Genomic DNA, 19702 nt, shown 5'->3' with positions numbered 1-19702 from the left:
AAATTCTTCAACCCTAAGAATCTATTCTTCCAGAGGAAGATAAATATTCAAGTAAGTAGACCTATGTCAGCACTGCATGTGTTACTTTGCCTATTTTCTCCAATGTTTACTATCAAATATTTAATTTACTCAATTTCCGGGCAGTAGAAGCTGTGGCTTTTTAAATAAAAAGTTTATGGCAACTTTACTACAGTTATAATGCATTGAAATGTCAAAAAGTGATGTGCATGGTAATTGATTTCATATTGTCATGCTGTATTTAGACAATTATAAACATTGCAAATCTAATGTTTCAAGGTACTTAGGAACAATTAGCAATTCTGCACTAGAATCTCAAACATACTTTTGATGACAAATGTACTAGATTCAAAATCCTAGAAGGGATGTTGTATAAATGGGGCTTGGAGGTGGGGGGGGAGAAGAAGAAAAAGAGAAAGAAAAAAGGAAGGAAGGAAAGGAAGAAAGAAAGAAAGAAAGAAAGAAAGAAAATGAAACTGAAATATTCAAGTAGTGAGTGCACAAAAACTCAGCACGATTCCCAAGGAGAACGTGTTGCTACATAAGGCACTTGCTTAAAATAGAACATGACATCTACAATACTGACTTTATTGAGCTTCTACTACTCTTAATGATTAACTCGGCTGCTTATGGAGCCTTTACAATTTCCACAGTGCTTTCTCTTAAAGAGTGTTAATGATCAGTTCCACAAAATCAAATGGAAGTGTATGTTTGGGTACCCAAACATAAATACCGTACACTTTCATTTGAAAATATTTAAATGTCTCATGCATACTGACTTCACAGATGCTTTTTGTGCATATAATGAAAGCCAATTATCTGTGGAGAAAACTTGACTGGGTGGAAGGAAATTAAATTGGTTTTTAAAGACTTCTTTAAACAGCAGTAGCTAGGGAAAGGTCCAATAGCATTTGGGTTCAGGACTGTAATGACTTTGCCACATTAATAAATCATGCTTCATTCTGACTTTTATCAGAAGACTTGGATGGGGAAGACCGCACATGACAGAGGATCGGAGACAGCACCATCCTTGAAGCTTGCCTGGTGAAAACATTCCACCAATCACTGGGAAGCTTTGGGAATCACCGTTGGAGAAGCCAGGTAGGTGCTATTTCACTCCAAGAACAGGATAAAGAATAATATATGTCTAGTCAGAAGAAAATTTCCAAAATTGTAATTCACGAAGGAAATATTTATATTGTAGAATAGGCTGTGATTTTTTTTTAACAAAAGACTGTACAAGGTAAATGCAGTAAAATCTTTACTAATGTTTTCTGCCTAATCCCCTTGTGGGAGTTTCTTAACTTCTTAGAAATTCCTTTGTGTTGAATATCAACTCTCATCAATCAGCTACCCTTTTTTCCCCCCTTCATTGTGCTATAAGTCTGAGACTACTTAAGAAAGCATTTATAGACACATGGAAAAACATATTGTTTCATTTACATATAGGACAATGCAAATACTTTCCCTTTGTTAAGGTTCAAACTGTTAACAATCTATTCTCTGTATGTTCTTGGAGTCGACTTCTGGCAGCTACTGGAGAATAAGGAAGATGAAAATACTCTTTCCTTACTTCAAAATATCTTGTTGCTTACTAATTGATGAGTAAAATATTTCATTGAGCTTTTCTAAAACTAACTGGTTAGTAAATTTCAGCTCTGTCAGGGCTTTGATTTTGGTAGACTATAAAATATATATTGTTGTGTTGCAGTTAGTGGGTTATTAGGGGAAATCTGCACTTTTGCTCCTGTTAGAAATATTGCAGGTGTTTGATGGTACGAAGCACCTCCTCACATTCCCATTAAATTATCCATGACTTTCGGAACAACACTGCCAGAAATAGTACTTTCACTTAAATTATGAATTGAAAGAAAATCTAAGTAATATTTACTGCATTCTGGACCTTAAACACTGGAAAACCTTAGTTACATTTTCTAATATGTTTTATAATCAGCCAAATTGCAGTATCAGGTTTTTAAAGAGCTTCATATTTAATGCAATCACAGTGATAGTTTCCTCTCACACCCTGAAGGAAATTTCAGCTTTCATATTTTTTGTTCTTCCAACTCTCAAGAAAGTAAAGTTCTGTGGATCAGAACTCACCAGGGAATCCCTCATGACACTAAGTACCCAAGGTCTAAGAAGGGTCTCAGAAGTTATTCACAGATTGGCATTCTTTTCTTTCTCTTACAAATACTCTGCAGTTCTGCCCTTAATTTTCAACTTGCCACTGTCAGAAATCTTGATTTCTTATGAGCTTTCTCTCTGAACCAGAATTCACTCTAATCTCAAATCAGCCAATGGAGATAAGACAAGGGCTTTTAATTAGAATTTCAATATGTAATCTAAGCCATATGTAGATTATGCACAGAGGTGATCCTCTATGTATTTAATAACTGCGTGGAGAACTTAGATAATGTTTAATTTGGTGGGAAGGTTATTTTTAACTTTGCTGGAGTTGGGTTATTTTCAATATTCTCAGAGAGCCCCTTAGAGGTTATACTTGACAATGTGAGGTTTATTGTGTGAATGAATAAATGAAGTTGTTTGTGGCATCTCCTGGGGAGGGGGAGAATTATACGAATTGGAACATTCTGTAATATAAAGAAGACATTCTGCTTTCCTTTCTCATCTTGTCTGGGAAGCCTAATTTCATGTCTCTCAGACCAAGCGGTGTGGGTAAAAAGAGTAAAATACCCAGTTGAGCAACAGAGGGCTAAACCTATTGCTTGCTACTGTGAATGGGAGGTGCCCTTACCTCTCCTGTGTTTATGCCTTAAAAACACACCACATGAGGTGGGCTTTTTTTTTTTTCTTTTTTTTAAAGAAACAGTTTATATATCATGTTGGACTTTTGTTTGACGTGAATTCTTTGCAGATTGGGGACTGCCATTTGAATTGTAAACTTATGCGGTGGACCTCAGGGATGTCTAGAGATGGAGTCATACTAGTAGGAACTTCACACACACACGTACTTTATTAAGGACAAAAAATATCTTTTTACATACTTATGAAGCATACAGAAACGTGTACCTTGCACAAAAACTAATGCCCACTTATACTCAGAGAGACACATCCACACACATCCACAGTCTCCATGGTGTATCTGCTTTTTATTTTCATGTGCACATGACTCTCATTAATGTTGATAACCCTCTGCACATGCCTTCAGAAAATAATGGCCCCTGACTGTGAGAACTGTCTGTATTCAAACATGTTAAGAGCTGAATATTTAAAATTCGTTTTGGCACACGAAGCTTTGTTTTCTGAAGGCAACAGAAGTGGAGCAGAAAGATCAAAAGAAAAAAAAAAACAACATAAAACATAATAACATCTGGAAGGGGCCTGGGCAATCCTCTAATTAAATGTACTTACACCTAAGTCTTATCACATGCTTAGGAGCGAGGGCTCATGTGCCCCCTTTAAACTACAGCCTCAGAGACAGTCATGGAAGCTGTTACTTCTCCTGTGATCCAGCTCGGTTCTATAGGTGTAATCTGTCCTACTTTCTTTCATTGCAGGGGCTTCTGCTTTTCCACTATTTAATATAGTAATGATAAGCAAAGTGGTCCCATGAACTTGCAAAGATGTTCTTTAAAATGAGTGCGAAAAACAATCAGTTTGTTCACGTGAACTTTAACAGGCTACAAGACTCTTTCGTGTTGTTCCTGGCTTATAGGTTAAGATGAGTTAGGAAGAAGCCATTTATACTTTGCCTCTTGTTCAGGTGAAGTCATTTAACATCCTGAGCATAATAGAAGCTTGCCCTGACTACTAAATACAAGATAGCCTTTTCAGATGCTACCAAGTCAAGCAATTTTAACTTCTGAAAGAGTTTCTAAAGCCTAGATTAACTGTTTAGCTTCCTAGTGAAATTATCATGACTTGAAATGGTTTCAAGATTCTGGGATTTAGGACAAGAGACAGTGTTGAACAGAAGTTACTGTATTTTCTAGTTCTTTAATAGAGTTTTAAAACATTATAATGCAATCTGTTTTTCATTTGCTTTTAAAAATAAGTAAAGGAAACTAGATATTTGGGGGAAGCTGTTTTAGCAATACCCAGATATGTTCTACATGTCTCATTACCATTAACAGCCATGCATGGATAAACCTCCCCCTATTGCTTGAGAATTTACCCTCTGGCTTTGTAAACTGATGCCTGAGTGTGAATTTACAAAGATATTTCATAACCATTTTCTCCACTATACAACACACCTACCATATCAGAGCATGCACAGTGTTTCTTGGGTGAAGGTGACAGTTAATAAGAATGATGTTCATTCCAGAAAAAAAAAAAATCCACAATGCTTATATGTCAAGTCTATTAAATGAGGATAGAGCCACCTCTTTCTTGTCTTAATGACCGGCTACTTTTCTTTTTGTTATTCTATTTCATGTCTTCCATTATATTAAATAATCAAATGCAAAGCACTTTGTCTCCTTATACCCCTTAAGATAAAAATTGTTTAGTTAATGTACAGAGATGAAAGTTAGACACCCCCACACACACCATAATCTATTAAGGTCCAGGAATTTAAAGACTCAATTGTACTCTCTGGCTCTCCGGATCCATCAGGGAGATTGTAAAGTAAGTTATTTTTCTCTGACCTACCTTAATTTCACACGACTTAGCATTGGTGAGAGGGGAAATATTTTAGGTGTGCTTAAGAAAGCAGTGTGGGGGGGTCTAGTAAATAAAAGTGGGGGACCAACAAGACTTTAGCCCCTAGGGAAACAGGTAGACTGGAGTGGCTTTTTATGCAGAATATTTCTAGTGTGCCACACCCCTCTGCAAAAGGAGACTGGGACCCCCTTTGGCTTCAGTAACCCCCATCTGTTTTGGAATATATATATTTACACTCAAGATGTATTAAATAAACCTAATCTAATTTTTTTCTCTCTCTCTTTTAAAATTGGCTGTACTGTTCATCTTGAATTGTCAAGATTTTCTTTTACTCTCTAAGTCTTCCCCATGTAATAATGCTTCTCATTCCTCCCCCTCAAATAAGATATTTGCATCAAATTCAACATTTCAGAAATATTAGCAAAAAAAAAATCCCTCTTGGTAAAAGATACAGGATTAGTTGCTTCCAGAAGTTCATCTGTATCATCTCCATTTCTTTCCCGTGAGTGATGAGAAGACCTTTGCATCTCACCAAAAGGCACTAGTAAATAAGGAGTTAAAATGAAGGCAGGCTCACTGGTTTGCTGAAATCTGTCAGAGTCTGACTGGCTGGCTACATATCTGTCTCTGGAACAATAGGTACCTGTATTCTGCACGGACTGCTGGGCAGCACTAGCGCTCTGCAGGTCTGCCTCTGTCTGTGCTTTTCTGGTGAGACTCCCCAATGACAGTCCCACTTTTCAGTGGAGGAGGAAAAAAAATATATATATATATATCTGTCTACTCTCTTGATGAAGGACAGACCTTTGATCATTTTGTTCAGGCTTGATTTGGCCGGAGGTTTAAGGTTCTTAGCCTCAACTCAGCAGTCTCAGTTTCTCTCTCTCTCTCTTTCTCCCTCTCTCTCTCTCTCTCTCTCTCTCTCTCTCTCTCTCTCTCACACACACACACACACACACACACACACACACACACCCTCCCTCTCTCTGTCTTATTCTCTTGCCTCCCTCCTTCATTTCCTCCTAATAGGTTCTGTGCAGGCAGAGGAGGGTCACAGCTGTAACTGAGGCTCAGAGCAATAAAGAGAGTGGAGCCAATTTCCAGGATGGCGAGAAGGGGCACCGGAGGTGACAATGACAAGACGGTCCTCCCGGCAAGTTTTAGGTAAGAACGTATTTACGCCCCGATTCTTGCATCTCTGCCTCCAGTGGCTGAGACGCTCTGATAGGAAGTCTCCATGGGGGACTCTTCCAGAGGGCATCCTCGGCGCTGTCATTTACTAGCCGGTAAACCAATGTTTTCTCGGGGCTTTGTGTTACTAGACCGTTTCGGAGGTGAGGTGCGCGTGCGGCTGGCGGAAGGGTGAGCTGCTTTTTATGTTTGTGTGGTGACATTTATCATGCTGTTTAAATTGGAAAAAAAAATTTAAACTGGAAAAAAAATATTCTGTTTGATGATAGTTAGCAATGTTTTGTGCGGCGTCGAGCATATGGCCTTGCAGAATTCAAGCAATGCTCTTTCATTCTTAATTTGTCATTATTTTTATACTCAAGTGTATGGAGGTCAGAGAGTTTAAAAAATTAATGAGATTCCCCATGGAGTTCAAATAGTAATATCTATGTGAACTGCTGCAAAAAGATAAGGTTATGCTGGTATATTTTTGCCATAGATTTAACTGTCTTATATCAAACATTCTTCCTTTGAAATACAGGAAATGTAAAATAGTTTAGGATAGTCAACATGATTTGGAAGATTACTCCTTAATTTTTTTTTTTAATGGCTGGGAGACAAAGTCAGTATTAGATTGATGAGGATGAATAGTTTGTGTGGAGCTATGACTAAAACTTCATAGATATTATTGTCATGACAATAGAGGATATCTTATACTTTCGAGGAAATGACAAATAATGAATGAACCACAGGCTAAAAAAATCTGCAAGTGTGTGTGTGTGTGTGTGTGTGTGTGTGTGTGTGTGTACGTGTGTGTTTTAAATTTTAAGTAATGCATAAAAACTCAGCAGATATTTAGGGTGAAAAATTGCTGGCCTGAACAAAGAAGCTAGTGCTCACATAGATGAGAAAGCTTTGTCACAAAAATGAGTCTGGGACAAGGATTTAGGAGGTCAAATGATTTTTATGTTCCCAGTGCCCCACAAAGGGAGTGTACTGGGATGAGTTCCAGGCATTTAAAAATGCACTGAAAACTTTCATTTCCCACAATTTAAAGACATTGTTTATGTTCTTAGTCCAACACATTGTTTAAATGAGGGGGAACTGAAAAGCCGTCTGGATATACAGTAATCGGGGCTAAAGATGTTTTTTATCCCCAGCTCCCCCATTTATAAGACCTACACGGGGGCTTCCTGTGATATATTGTTATGCAAATTCTGTGCGATGAGGGAAAGCAGTGCTATGGAGATTCAATTTACTTTGAAAGTTGTTCATTATAGCGGGGGATGAATGTTATTTATTTGATGTGATTCAAAGGCTGGAAATGACTTTTTCATTGTGGCACCTTTTGTAATGGGTGCAGGGTGATCTAATCTTTTTAATTTTGGCTTTCACACCAGTGCAGATGAAAAGAGATCTGAGCTCATTTATCGGTTGCTAGGTCCTTCTGGAGGCCCAAGTTCTGTTCGTGGTTGCTATGGCCAGTCTGACCTCAATCTCTGTGGTTTTGGGGATTTAAGCAGTCTTTTTTTTTTTTTTTTTTTTTTTTTTTGGAGGAGCATGTACCTTGATTTATGTCCAAAATTGTGGCTGAGCTTCTTTGTCTGTGAGTAATAAATGGTGCCGAACAATTCATCAGTCCTTACAAGTAAACACCGCTGTCCGACTAAAAATATGTTTTGTTCTGAGTTAATGGTATGGAACAAGGCATTCTCTGCAAACAGCTATCTTTTATTGTAGAGGGGCCACTGAAACTTGGAGCAAAGTGGAGGAAATTGGCATTCATTTACTTGGCCATTAGCATTTCATTTGTGATTCTGATGCCGTGGCTGTAGGTACTTGAAAGAAGCAGGTTAAGCCTGCCATTTCTCAACCTGGTTTCTAGCTGGGGCAGCTGAGAAAACCCCACGCTCCACGCTGAACTCCAAGCACAGGGTGCTTTGATTTGGGGGAGGGAGTGAGGAGTTAGGAAGAGTTTCTGTGCTGCTGTTGGCCTCTGCTCCGCTAAGGGCTGAGACACCAATAGGCGGTTGGGCTGTGGCTCCACTACCGGAGGCTAGGCTCCCTGGCCCCTCGGAGGGAAAGTTGTGTCTAGTATTGGTGACTCCCAAGGATGCTCTGCTTGTGTGCTACTTAATGGTCCCTGGACTTCCTTGCTTCCTGGACCCTCATTAAAAAGGAGCTCTGGCGATTAAGAGGCTGTGGAGTCCACAGCCGTGCTCAGCAGATGAGCCCTAGTACATTTCCCATTCCCTTAAAAACTACTAATTGATGGTTGCTGCAGAGAGCACACAGTCTGTAAGAATGATGGTTACGACAAAATAGGCATCAGGAAAGGCATTTATTGCTTATAAGCACCATCAGCTTCTTTCCAAGAGAGAGAGAGAGAGAGAGAGAGAGAGAGAGAGAGAGAGAGAGAAGAGAGAGAGAGAAGAGAGAGAGAGAAAGAGAGAGAGAGAGAGAGAGAGAGAGAGAGAGAGAGAGAGAGAGAGAGAGAGAAGAGAGAGAGAGATAGATTGCGGTTTTTTAGGATAGGGTTTCTTTCTTATTTTTTTTTAAGTATTATGCTAATGGTTTTCATTCTGAATCGGTCAGCGCTGAGCATCTTCAGGAAAATGGGAACCCTAAGAAGTAACATCCTCCTCGAATTAAAAGGTAAAAATTCAACATTTTTTAAGGTATAATTTTCAAACTCTTTCATAGACTTCTTGCCAGTCCCCTTAGAAAACTGTGTCCTAAATGGCTACTTAAAATTGGACACTTTAATATAGAAAGTTTAAAGAGAATACCTGGGGAGAATTTTATTGTTAGTCATTTTCTAAAGATTGGCTAGCTTTTGTTAACAAAATGCAGTCAGGTGCTTTGTATTTTCTTCTTAGTCTTGGAAAGCAGCACCTTTTGATTCTTTAGTGAAGATGATCATTTGGGGGTCAGTAAAAAATAGCCTTTATTTTATGTAGATTTTATTCCAAAAGCCAGTAAATTACAACACAGAATTAGGTGATGTCAAAAGTCTCTTCTGGCTTGAAAATTCTTCCCAGAGTATTAGTTTTCTTCAGGACTGCCTAAGGATGTCTTTCTTATTGTAACTGCATGTATTCAACTGATATTCAGCCCTCTTTAGCTGAACAACAGTCAGAAGTTTTGTCCTTTCTTGCATAAATAATAATTGTGGCTGGAATTAATCTCTAAATAAATTAATTTTTGAAAGGTTTTCTTTTAAACAAATCTATCAGAGCTGTGTTAACCTGGGTTTTGCAGAGATCAACTTGTGGTGCCTTTCCTGGGTTTCTTTAGGTTGTGTTTTTTTTTTGAAGGTAATCTTTTATACGTTATTAGTTTCATAAAAAATATCTAATTCTAGGTATCTGAAGACAATTGCTTTCTGGTATGTATTTGTATGTATAGGAAGAGAGCTTAATATAAAATGTCTTATGAATTTCACATCTTGTTTTGCTTTGCTGTTAATTCAAGGATTTATGGGAATGTCGGATAGTGCTCAATTTCCTGAAATGATTAAATTCACTCTCTGAAGAATCTGGGGGAAAGGCTTGTAATGACATTTTGATGGCTTTCATTTTAAGGTGTAATAGAAATTGAGTAAAATATTCTAATAGCTATTCTCTAATATCTCATTTCAAGTCCAATGTTTTTATTGCTCATTCTAGCTTACAATTTTCTGGTGCTAATACTATTGGCTGGTAATTGTTTCTTATATAGAAAATCATTTTATCCTTATGTAAAAGTTATTTTAGAAAAGTCTTCCTGCGTTTATCTCGGCACAAACAATTGCATTTAACTTGAGATAAAACCGTAAGTATTTCCAGATTGCTTCTACTTTAATGTGGCATTTCATAAGGTATAATTAGTTGCTTCTTAAAGAAAGGAATATTTGGTGTGATAACTTCTGACTTAAAGAGAAAAAATAAATGCATGAAAGTCAGAGACAGCTAAGACAACAGAAGGAATACTCAGCACTATCACAAAACTAACTCAGTTTTCCGGGTGTTATGTGCTTTTATTTTAAAATTTAAAATTGAGCTATGAAATAAAAAGATATGTTGGTACATCCGTAGTTCTTATATGAATTTATATTGAATAGGTAAGTACAGATATATTCCCTTTGTAAGATTATAGCTCATATTACCCAGAAACATCTTTGCCCCGTGGTTCTTTGGGAAGATGTGCACACAAGTGAAGTTTATCACGTAGCTTTTAAAGAATAGAATCCTTTGGGAACTGGAGTTGTGACATATTAGATCAGTTTTCATGGAAGTGAAAATGAAATCCATACAGCAGTTTTTCTGAGTAAGTTACACAAAGCCAATAGCCTACAAACTGCATTGTTCAAAATGCTAATTAGAAAAAAATTACAAAACTTAATTTGATTAGAGACAATATTTAAAGTAAAAATATAATGCTGAATTAACATGCCATTAGCATAATTGTTTATCAAAGTAAAATTAAGCTTTCATATATCTAAATATTCCCTTCTGCTATGTTTGAAAGTATTGCAAAGTTGATTTTATTTCTGTAATTTATATTCTTTTCCAAATATTATTGTTAAGCAGTTGGTTACTGATAGTTTCTTTCTGCCTCCTATAATTTTATTTTATTTATTTTGGTCCTTTTGGTGTGTTTTCACCTGGAATGTTGCACTGACTTAGAAGCTACTTATCTGACCTTTTGGTCTGGGCTTAAGGGGAAAAATTAGTGTTTAAGACTCACTTCATTAAAAATTGTTGATTAAGTGCTGAAGGATTTCAGTTGGCCTCGGTGTGTTTGCTATTCAAGAAGTCATTAAAATGTAGAATCTCCCAGTAGTAGCAAGTTTCTTGCATAGTTCAACAAAAATTTTTCTTCAGTTTTCTTATTTTCACAAAACAACATCATCTAGGAAATTTATTTTGGATAGTTAACTGGCGGGGGTCTTTCTAAGTAGCTGGTGAAGATACAACCCAAAGTAACTATTCTAGCATGCTGGCAAAGATATCTAATTAAGTTTTCTCTACAGGTTTTTTTAATTTAATCATCTTTGTGATCCACCAGCAGATTTTAATTTGTATTACTATCAGTTGAGTAGGTTGTGTTTAAATGATTCCAGAATGATTTAAGAAAATAAAAAGTTACGTTAAAATGCTCACTTCGCAATCTTGCACTCACTAATAATTTAAGATTTTGAATGTGAACTTTCTGTTTACTTAATGACATTTATAATCTTTTCAAGTGATGGCCTATATACATTTGTAATGATGACCTTGACTTCTTCCCAAGTTGCTAGACTGTATGATTCTATAGTAGCATAGGACACAGTATACCAGTATACAGAACCCTTTTGCGTTCTTAATAATATCTCTGAGCTGTACATTTATGTCCTTAATGTTTCTTGACATTAGTTAGCCACAGTGTACTCATAATGCATAAATCTTTAAATTTTCTGTATTTTTCTGACAGTTGAGTTCGCAGTTCAAAAGCAAATACTGAAAATATACCATTAAGTTAGGCGTTTTCTCAGAGGCAGAAAGATAAGGTCCCATCCACTGGTCAGGGACATATAGCATACAGTTAATGATCACAATCTTAGTGGTTTTAACACAGTTTACTTTAAACGGCTTTAAAAATATTGAATTTCTGTGAACTGGGTAAAAAATTCAATTCTCTAAAAATGTAAGACATGAAAATCAAATAAATTATTTTAAAATATCTCCTTTCGTGTGAGTTTAGAAATTGTTCGTTCATTCGAGAAATGTTTATTCAGTGTTTATCATGTGGCAGAAGGTATTCTTGTGGCTCTTAATTTAGTAGTTACCACTAAAGTGTTTTTCAATATTATTTGCCTGATTTTGCATATTATAGGGATTTCAGAAGTTGTATGTACATATATCATCAGCTAATCATATTACTATTCATAATAATTTCTCTTGTCCAGTCTTTAAAGCTTTAAAGGCTTAAAATACATTATATATATATATATATATATATATATATATATATATATATAGTCTAAGGGACGCATAGACATAGACATATATAAATCTTTAGATGAGACAGTGAAATATGCTTTAGCTAGTTATCTTACTGATACGCATTTAAACATATACAAATGTATTCTCTTTCCCCTACTTTTCAATCCTATGACGCAGCAGACATTACACAGTTGCTTTGTTTTTAGGATTCGTTCCAATACTTCTCGTGCTACTTGAAGGCATTCTAATACTAATTATTAATGGAGAGCATTTGTTTTCTCTATGCCAGGCAATGTGCTAAGCCCTTTACCATCCTTTTCTAGTTTAGTCTTCTCTGCCACCTTCTAAAAAAAGAGGCATCACTGTTCCTGTTTGCACAGGAGGAAACTGAGGCTCTGAGAACGTAAACTACTTCCTCAAGGTCACAAAGCTGCTAAGCAGCTGTGACGACTTCAAACCTCCAACCTTCAGGTTCTATTAATTTTCCTAGTCATTCAACCAACATTATTGATCCTACTTTGATGTCTTAGCCTTGTTCATGAGGCTCAAACTGAAGTAGTATATATAAAGAGGCTTTAAAGCCCTTAGACTTTCTTGCTTAAGTTTCCACCTTTAAAATCCAGGTGCCTAATAACTGCCTTGAGACTTTTATTATGTTATTTCCCTCTTCATCCCCAGGATTTCTGAGAACCAATGAGATAAAGTTATAGATGTCTTACCATTTGGTTTCAGTGTTTTTCCAACCGCATCATTGCCTACTTTTAAATAGAAATTCTGTACTATAAGGCTAATGCTCTCATAGACTCCAAGAAGTTTGTCTTGTATTTTCCAGATCATTCCTGCACCTGAAATGATGTCACTGCTTCCTCAAAGCCATCTCTGCTTCAATGCTCTGGGTCAAAGCCCCTTGCGCCCAGGATACAGTCTTAACATGAAATCCTGAGTTCTTTCAGCTACATTCATCATTTGACCCAGGACATTGGCAACAACTTAGGTGATTTGAGTCTAGATGATGCTTTTACAGATTTCTTTTGTCTGTCTGTGGTGCTCCCAATGGAGAGGTTGCCAAGGAGTTCAGGGAAACAATGGCAAAATAAGGGAAGAAAGTCAAAAGAGTTGGACTAGAAGTCTTGAGAATAAAATTCCAGCTTCCTAGCACTGTGCCTTGGTAGAGGTCAGGGAGTTAATACAAGTTGGACTCTGGGAAGAGGGGAAGAGAGGAGGAAGAAAGGGGAGACTGACAGCTGTAAGAAAGCCATTGGGAAGAGGGGAAATTATCCTCCTAAATTCATACCCAAGGCCTTTGAAGATTTTTATGTATTTATATTAGGGTTAGAGACTTTACCAAGGAATATGTAGATACAGAAAATGATCTTTACTTTCTAAGTTGTCACTTTATTAACATTCATACATTTGAAATGGAATAAATGTTGGGGCTTCCAAGAAAAAGTGTCATTATGTTGCGCTTACATTTGTTTCCCATGATTCAGGCCCACAAAGTGGCTGATACTAACTTGGTTTCATTGTTTTACTATGTATATGATTATTTTTTCTATTATCTGGGACATATTTGAGAGTCATGAAAGTTGCTGACCACCCCTCCCCATCTCCTTATCCACTATAAAATTCTATTATTTAATATATCATATTGGATTGCTATCTTGAGTAAAAGCCAAATTCGACCTTTCAAATACCTAGTGTAATTCTCTTTTTTATCAACAAGCAACTCTTGGAGCTAATTTTATTTATGTCCTTGCTCAACTGTATTCAAAAGTTTAGCTTGGAAGCCTCAAAACAGATATGTATGTCTGTATTTTTATGGGCTCACAAACCAAGTTATCAAAGTTCAAGTTTACTTTATATGGAAATTCAGGTGAGTATTTCATAAACAACTGCTACGTCCTATTCCTACTGTTTGGCTATGTTACTGTCTATAGGAGCCAGCCTCATAAGAATACAGGACTCACTTTAAGTAGGCATTGCTGCTACTTAACATACACGTAGCTTGTACTAATTTTCCTGAGTAAAGCAAACTGGAGAAGTTGTTCTTTTAACCAGTAAATGTGATCACAAATTGTGTGTAGCCTCTAACTTATGAGAGAAGTATTCTGCTGGAATTTCCCTGTGTTTTGGGAGTTCCTACTTGCTGATTGAGAAAAGCAAAGCTAAAACTTCAGCCATGAGGCTCCTTTTAAGAAACAAGGAATATGTCTGCATTTCCTATTATAATAGGAGCAGCCGAACCATCCATGAGAGTTCCAAGAAGGAACTGTGCTCCAAATGCTATCACATGCTGTGTTGATGTCAGTAAAATACAGAGGATGAGCTCAGCTCCCCTTTAACCCCAACTTTCTATGGTCCTTTCATTTTAACACTAATTTCAGCCATGAACCTTGGCACTTAGCTACAGTGTGTAATTGTCGGCATCTCGCTGCCACCTGGGTGCACAATCGAGAGGAGTGAATGGAGAACAGTATTTAGCCCCTGTGATTTGCTATAAGAACATACCACATGCAGTTGTGAAGGGAAATATTTAATCAGCCAGTTTTTTCCATGCAGTCCCAATCTGTTAAGTTTTTAGAAGATTGTTTTTTTTTTTCTTCTTCTGAATTAACTGGTTATTTTCTTTCTGTAAAAAATAAGCCCTTTGACTCCATCTTGAATTCATATGATACAAATTTGTGGCCATTGCTTATTAATTGGGATGTCCAAGCATAAGGAAGATCCTGATAAATATGCTAATTTAATAGCTTATTTTGATCAAAGGATTAAAAAGTAAAAAGTTTCTAGAGTCCTCTGCTTCTTTGGTTAGCTTTGGACTTAATATGTAAGCAGCTATAAGTGACACACGAATGATACCATTCCACTTTTAGAGATGTTGTGTGATGATGCTGTTGATTTTTAAAAGAAATTCCATTTGGTGACATTTACAAAAATAGTACTATGTTAGCAGCTTTTAATTTTAATTTTTTTTAAAAAATAGGGAAAATGGTATAACTTTCATCTAGAGGGTATACATGTATGCAAAGGAGACAGGCGTTGACCCTCATCAGGTGTCATGCTTAACTCAGTCCAAGGAAAGAGTTTGGACAAGTAGGAATATGATACAGAACAGAATCATCTGAAACATTGAGGACTTTTGTTTTCTGTGACCTTAGTACTTTCAAAGTGCTAGAAATATTTGAATTCAGCACTTGGTTGTCCTCTCTTCTGACCTAATTCAGTCCTCCTCAGTTTGCTGCAACTCATTGTATCGAGTATTTATGAACATTGTCAACTCTTCTAGTCAGTTATCTCTTCAGTGGTATAATTTTATTTTATTTTTGGTTTGGTAAGCACAATAAAATATACAGGTAGATATGCTAAGAAATTTCTAGTTTTTTCCCCCAAAATAAAACATTTTATTGAGTTCTGAATTTCCATGTAAGTTTGGAAAGTCTATTCTTTTTATTTCAAGTTGAGTAAAAGTTGGGATAGTGTATGGTCTGTGTAAGTAAAACAGTATCTCTTTGACTCTATAATCTTGATTGTTGTCACAAATTTGGGAAGCTTTACAATCATTCGGTCACTCAATTATTTTATTGGCTTTTTCTGCATTTAGTTGTCTCATTTAACCAGTGTTGCTAAAGCCCTGTGAAGGATTTTATAAAAAGGGAAAATATGATCTTCCCTCATCAACTATAGTATAATTCGAGAGAGAAAAAGAACCTTAAAGAACTAATTGGATAATATAATGAAATTACTTTTAGCAATCATACTTTAGTACTGTGAAGGGAAAAGCTATTTCCTCACAGGTAGAAAGTAATATTAACAATTAAATCTAGCTTTTAGCCTTGGAATATTGGTTTAGATTATTTGTTGTGAAAATAATAATAAAAATATCCAGAATAAAAACTAGTTCTTGAAAATGAACTTTAGAATTTTCAGTTGTTTTCATCAGTAAAAAACTCAAGGTTTTCATTTCATGACAACTTTGAAAAATTAACTATGCTATACTGTTAATATTTAAACTTTCCCAAACTCAAAAATACTTTACTTGAGCCAGGCATGGTGGCGCACACTTGTAATCCCAGCATTTGGGAGGCTGAGACAGAAGGATCGCAGTTTGCAGACAACCTCAGCTTCTACTTAGTGAAACCCTTTGCAACTCAGTGAGACCCTGTTTCAAAATAAAGAATAATAAAAAAAAAATAGGGCTGGGGTGTCACTTGGAGGTAGAATGCCCCTGGGTTCCATCCCTAGTACCACAAGAAATAAAACAAACAAACAAAAACTTTACTGGATGGTTATGAGTAAGTGTGTGTATGTATAAGTGTGAGTGTGTGTGCGTGTGTTGGGGTGTTTAGTGGAGCTTATTGTTGCTCTAATTATGCTTCATGATATTCTTCTAAAATTTGGACATGTATGTAAATAAAAATATTTTTAAAATAGCTTAAATACTTACTTATGTGTCTATCTTTTGAAATTTTTTTATATTGTTCATGATATTTGGAAGACAGGTAAACACCGTGTATGTGATGAAAAAATTTTCAAGGCTTTTCTTGATATTGATGGGTATGTGAAGTCCTGCCCATTGCCTCTTTCTCTGGAAGAAATATTATGCCATAAATAAGAACACCGTTCCAAATAAAACCTAACACTAAACAAAGATCTTTCAGATTGGTTCAACTCTCATTTTCTGTCTTAAATATACCATTTAAGGATTTTAAGAAAAAACAAAACTTTATGTGCATGTTGATTATCCTTTTCTAGGAAAGATAAAGTTTAGCCAATGTTGTTGTTTTTTTTTTTTTTAATTTCACTTAAAATCTTAAAGCTCTGCCCTTCTTTTCCTGTGCATTGAAAAGCCAAGGCTTAGTAATGATGTATTCTCTTTTTTTTATTCTGTGGGATTTAGATATAAATAGAGAGAAGAGCCTTAGCTATTTCTGAACAGAGAAGAATGGGATAGAAAACTGCATACCTGTTCCTCCTAGATGTCCTTTGGTCAGCATGTGGCCTTCTCTAAGCAGGGGAGGACAGATGTCCTTTTATTGGGGGCCAGGAGAGGGTCAAGCAAAGGACTAATTCCCCTGAGTATCCTGTTATTCAAAGGAACTTAATATAAGACTCTTTATGGGAAAAATCAGGCAGAAGGCTAAATGGGACCCACTTGGAGGAGAGGTAGTAGCAACCTCTCTGGGAAGTACAAGCTCTCAGTTGTCAATGTCTTTGTAAAGCAAGATTTACCATCCTCCCGTCCAAATAAATAATGCCAGTGGACACAGGGCACACCTTCTCCCTGTGACAGTGAGTACTTTTGGTGCTCCCTAATAAGGACCCCATTTACCAGGTGTCTGCTCTGAGCAGTATTTCATTTTGAGAGCAATTTGAGAGCTTAAAGATTATTTGAGTACCGTATGATGTAAAGGATATGTTGATAAATTTGTCAAAGGGATTTCTTTCCCTCTACCTTCCTACTCCCCAATGGGCAAAAAAAAAAAAAAAAAAAAAAAAAAAAAAAAGACATAAACATTAGACACTTTCTGACTTAACTTCTAAGAATATACATTTAGACCTCCTGTTGTTTGAAAAAATAGAAATCAATAGAAACAACAACAACAAAATCTTGAGAAAACCAAAGTATCTCACACTGGGGAATATAATATGTGGTTAAATTTGTGAATCTGAAGAAAAGAAATGAAATATTTGGGGAAAATCAAGTTTTTGTTGAATTGCAGATTCATTGATTCCCAGTTTCACTTTGACATGCTAGATCAGAATATTCAGTATCTTCTAGTTTTAATGAGTGTCACACCTTTGCAGTAAATATGGTGTGGAGTTGACGTTTTCACCCTGTTTACTCTGAGGAGACCGTCTACCTCTTTGGTACATCTCCAACTTATAGCAATTATCTTTGGCATAAATGGCTCATTATCATCAAGATTTTTACCCCAGCAATGTAGCCAAATTATTTCAAATAAAGGTGCTTTTTATGGCAGATACAACTTCCTAGCCTTCATCTTAAAATATTTAAATATGAAACACAGGCTGTAGGGCTACATCAAAGTCCAAGGGCACAGAGTAGGTTTTTTTGCACCTCTGGTGAATTCATTTCTTGTCAGTAGTCAGTGAATTTCTGATCACAGGTGCATGCTTATTTTTCTAGACTATGTTGACTGGCCATCAATTCAGCCATTTTTACATTATAGTTTAGTGTCTGTGATTTGATGGTCTTGGATGAATTTGAAAATCTAATATTCTAATATCTGAGCACACATTCTGAAGAGAGGGTCATTAGAATGTAAGAATTTTTGATTGGTGGTATTTGAGGATTTTCACAGTTGATGAATCCTTTCCTTGTTCACTTTAGAGAAACAACAGTGTATATGGCAGGAAGGGTATAGGCTTTGGAATTAAACCAAATTGTATTAAAATTCCAGATCTACTTTTAATTTGGACCAATTGCTAGCACTTTGTAAATACAGTTTAATTTTATATAAAATAGGGATTATACAAACAAACATTTCTTTACTATTTCTTTATATTTCTTTACTATTTTCCAGAGGTCAGGAATCATACCCACATAGGCTATCAGGCAAGTGTTATTATTATTTACCATTTACAAATTACTTCTTAGGCATATGGAGAGGTAAAGAAAATCCACCTAAAATACTTAAGTAGTGGTTCTTTTGTTGGCTGCTTCTTTTATTTCAGTAGAATTTGTTTTTAGGAAAGGGCTGATGGGGTCAAAAGATACAGAGGTAGTAAACTTAGTTTCTCAAATGTCATTTAGCTGAAGCCTTTGAACATAGGATTGGAGTAATGCTACAGTTTTAATACTGTAGTATACGACTGTAATTTGTATTTCGCCCATGTTGCTCCATTATATACTGATGCTATTTGAAAGTGTCCTTTGTAAGTGGCTGTGGAGGGCTACGTGCTCTGAGAACTGCTTTATGCTTTGCTTTTTGAAGACGTGGATGGTGCCCTCGACTTGATGTGCACAACTCTTTTCAATAAAGATTCTGGATAAATGTTGCTGATGTGGAATTGAATGCCATTCTACACTGCAATTTTCATACCTTAGATGAGTAGTGGCTGCCATTTGTAAAAAAGCTTGACATTCTCAGGGAGTAGTTTGGTAGCCTTAAAGAATTTGCTGTTTGTGATTTGTAGGACTCTTCATAAAGGAAAAAGAAATAGCACGGGAATGATTTACTTGGAATTTAAAACTTTCATTCTATTGTGGCTTTTTCTGCGGCTCATTCTCAAGATTTCACTAACTTCAGCTTCTTCTCCTACTTCATCTGCAGACTCTTGAAGTCTGTGGGATGCCCAAGTATGTATAGAAACTCAGAAATAGTACAGTCTCTTTGGTTAAGAATAACATGTCAGTATTTTTTTCTTGCTTTTGTGTGCTCTCTGGAACTCACCCATGCATGACGTTCCAGTTGACTTCAAAGGCAAGTCTATGGTTGGATTAGCTCCCCAGGACAGAGAGCAAGGTAAGAAACGAATGCAGTGCTCTCAAAGCCCACTGGAGAGCTGACAGAGCCGAGCTGTGTGGCTGCCAAGATGATTTTTTTTATTTATTTATATCTTCCTGGAAGAACAGGTAAATGTGCATAATACTTTCTATTTTATTGTGACCATTAGATTTTCTACATTTTAAAAATTATGACTGGGCACTTTCCAGAAAGGCTGATTTATAGCTATAATGACTGTGCTCCAGGGGTTTAAAACCTAATAAAAGAGACGGAGACATAATAAATTTGGAGTGAGAAAATACTACTAAATGAATTAAGACATGAAATATTCCAATCACAGGGCAACTTCAAGTATGTTTAAAAGTGGGTGGTGTGTGCTTGAGAAATTGCAACATTTGCAACATCTGAAGGGCTCTTGCTTTCCACATATTTCTGGCCCAGGTAGGTATATTT

This window comes from Muscardinus avellanarius (assembly GCF_963383645.1).
Source record: "Muscardinus avellanarius genome assembly, chromosome: 11".
Classification (NCBI taxonomy): domain Eukaryota; kingdom Metazoa; phylum Chordata; class Mammalia; order Rodentia; family Gliridae; genus Muscardinus; species Muscardinus avellanarius.
This window is presented reverse-complemented; position numbering follows the sequence as displayed.